This window comes from Carlito syrichta, unplaced genomic scaffold (genome assembly GCF_000164805.1).
Source record: "Carlito syrichta isolate Samal-C Ts95f unplaced genomic scaffold, Tarsius_syrichta-2.0.1 Scaffold309709, whole genome shotgun sequence".
Lineage (NCBI taxonomy): Eukaryota > Metazoa > Chordata > Mammalia > Primates > Tarsiidae > Carlito > Carlito syrichta.
In genome coordinates this window covers 126397-129992 of record NW_007253805.1, presented here as the reverse complement: position 1 = coordinate 129992, position 3596 = coordinate 126397, and the positions used below count along the sequence as shown (strand labels likewise).

General features: G+C 38.3%; 1 pseudogene; it reads left to right on the top strand.

Annotated features, from left to right (window-relative positions):
* Positions 1-388: 388 nt before the first annotated feature.
* Positions 389-1168, top strand: LOC103270033 (annotated as a pseudogene).
* The last annotated feature ends 2428 nt before the right edge of the window (positions 1169-3596 follow it).

Sequence of the window (3596 nt, the reverse complement as noted above, 5' to 3'; positions counted from 1 at the left end):
GGCCGGCCCCCCGTGCCCCCCAGCCAACTGCTCCTGCGGCCCCGAGCGCCCCGGCCTGGTCCGGCCGCTGCCGGGCCCAGACACCGCCTCGGCCGGCGCCTACCCTGGAGGGCAGGGCTGCCTCGAGGAGGAGGGAGAGGAACATGGGGCGGCCGCCGCAGCTACTGCTCGCACGAAGATTCAACAGACTGAGGAGTAACTCAATAACTGTTTCCAGAATTCCAAACGCTTTTATACCACGAGCATGAGAAGAGCAGCACAAGGGCCATAGAGGACCAGGAGACCACAGCACACCCCAAAGAGGGGTTTCCACAGGCAAGATTAAGGCTGACCTCTGTGGTTCCTTTCCCACCAGTATGAACAGGGCTAACCTCCATTTCAGCTAATCATGGGGGAGATAAAAGTCTCTCCTGATTATAACTAGTTTAGAGGTACAGTTTCCCTTAAAAAGATTGTCGTAGATGATGACGACAGTAAGATATGGTCATCTATGATGCAGGCCCAAAAGTATCAGGTGTCCTCTCGTATTTCTGCCTCCTGTCAGTGGAACTGCAGATGTGTTTTTCCGGCAGATTTTGGCTTTGACTGGATGGGGTTACCGGTTATAGCTTTGCAATATCCAATATATTGGGACCATCTTGAATTCTGTGACGGATTCAGAAAACTTTTAGACCATTTACAATTGGATAAACTTTTGGCTAATGCCAGCATTTATGCTCAAAAAAATAGTTCTCGGAAATTTTTCATCTGGCCCACTAGACCCTATGATGGCTGATGCCATTGATTTCATGGTTGGCAGACTGGAAAGTTTGGGTCAGAGTGAACTGGCTTCAAGACTTAACCTGAATTGTCAAAATTCTTATGTGGAAACTCAAAAAGAATTCAGGACATCCCTGTAACCATTATGGATGTGTTTGACCAGAGTGCTCTCTCAACTGAAGCTAAAGAAGAAATGTACAAGCTATATCCCAATGCCCGAAGAGCTCACCTGAAAACAGGAGGCAACTTCCCATACCTGTACCGAAGTGCAGAGGTGAATCTGTATGTACAGATACATTTGCTGCAATTCCATTGAACCAAATACGCAGCCATTGACCCATCAATGATTAGTGCCGAGGAGCTTGAGATGCAGAAAGGCAACCTCAGTGTCAGCCCAGAAGAACCATAGTTGTGGCTTTTGCTGTTAACCGGATAAGTTGGCCTGGCATGTTCTCCTCCAATCGGTGATGCCAGTGCCCTCCAGCGGTCTCTTCCTTCAGGTTTGTCAGGCTCACCAGTTCTCACTGTGTTTTGGAAGCAGGACTGATGGTCATCTTCATGACAGGCGACAGCACCTCTTAAGCATAACTGTTCCTTCGGGTTTTTTAGCTTTTGAATTTGGAAAGGTACTTTTGAAGAGTCCCACTTTAAGAACTGCAAATTTTGCTACCAAAAGTCTTCACAACTGTGTTCCTTAAGTGAGTATTAATTTTTGAGGTTTGGGACTTTGTGGTATTTTCTTTTCTTTTCCTTTCTCCCTTCTTTGTATGTGATTTGCTGTAAATGCTGCACATCCAAATATGTATCAGAAGGACACTGGTTATTTTTATGCTTTCTTGGGTACAACCGTTATCAGAGTGTCACAGCTAGCACTTCATGTTTGCTCTCCTGCAAATCAACTGCTATTAATTTCCAATTAAGCAAATTGTTTTGAGTGTTCACTGTTGTCTTTCTAGATATACAGTCATTTGAAATAAAAATTCAGTTTCAATGAAAAAAAGGATTTGCAGTTCTATGGGAAGGTGGTTTTTGAAAATTTTCTACAGGAAACAAGAAGGCAATGGAAAAACCAATGAGAATGCTAAGTTTCTCCTATTTTTTAGAACAGCAGTATCTTAAGGTTGTTGCTATAACAATAAGCCTATAACACTAATATTCACTGAGATACTCGAAATGAAACCGTTTATGATGACTGTAAGTGCTGGAGCCATTTGGTCTTTCTCTGAGGAACTGATTTTGCATTGCTTGTACACAAGACAAATGTACACAAGGGCCATGTGGTCTTGTTGATACATTGTTTCTAGGCTAGAATCAACCTTCTCTCTACCTTATCTTTCCCTGAGCCTGCACCAGTATTTATTTGTAACTATCTCCTAACACCGAAGTCTTTTAGAACTAGGAGGTTTTGAGAGAAATTCTGTTTTAACATTTTCATTTTATATGTGAGAAAACTGAGGCTCAGAAAGGTCAGATTGATCTGTCCAAGTTTAATGTTGTATCATCATCAGTTTTCAAAACCTGACTTTCTTGCCAGGACTCTGCTCTGAGGCAAAGACAAGAAATTGGCAGAAAAATATTTTTCAATATTAGCATTTTTTGGTTTATTAGACAATAGTAGCAGCTATTTCTATTGTCATCTTTAGTGTCTCATTTTGCTTATGGCGGTCACATGCTTTTTCTTAGCGTTCACATTTAACTCAGACTTGTTAGCGAGTCTGATGGGTCATTATTTACCAAAATCTAGACTGGATTCTAATTCTACATCAATAAAACTGCCTGAGAGTTAGATCTCAGGAAAAGTTTTTGAAAGAAAGAATAATTATCTAAACTCTGACATTTAGGTTACTAATTTACAAAGTGGTTCTTATAATAGCAGCAGTCATCATTCATAGATGAATAAAAGTGACCTATTACATAAGATTTATATGAAGGAAGACAGCAACTTCTGGAAAGACAAAAGAGCTATAAAGAATATGTGGGTATTAATGAAAATCAGGGTATGTAACAAACATCAAAGTATAGTAAATTACTAACAAATGTATTTCTGTTATTTATATAGGCAATATTATAAAATTGAATATTACTTTAGTGAATATATGAACCAAGAAACAACTCATAACAGAAGGAGATTTGCAATGAATTTCTAACCAGTACATGTAGACAGAGAAATATATTTGTAAAAAGTATATAGCAAACAGCAAAATACAGTAAATGTGAATGTATAGTTGGTCATAATATGTGTAGACAAATGTTTCAATAAAAACTGGCACAAAGCAGAGGTCAAAACTGCAGGTATAATGAAGGTATGCTATTGAACTCATTCATAATCTCTGAATATTACACAAGTGACAGATATTAATCCTAGTAAAAATGGATATTTCAGTTCACATAACCTGATAAGCATAACAGAATATTTAAGAGGTATCATGAAGTTTTTTATATTTATCATCAAAACCTAGATTATAATCATCTTTTACATTCAGGAAAATATCATTCCCAGAATCTAAAAAAATTATTGCTGCCAGAATCTAATTAAAACACAATGTGTAATGTGGGACAACCCAAAGAATTCCAGAACATTATTTTAGATACATATGAAATTAGAGATGTGACTTTGTATTCTTAGGTAACTCTTTCTTTTTATTCTAGTTCTAAAACAGTTAATTGTTAATCATTATGTCCTCTGTGGTAGGAATAAAATTATTGTAAAGATAAAAAGCAACCTTTACTTGAAAACTACTCATCACAAAAGGAATTTGCTCTTGTGATGAGAGTTAAGAGACAACCATTTTTTTAAAGACTTAATTTAATTGGTAAAAGGTGGAATATTTACATAG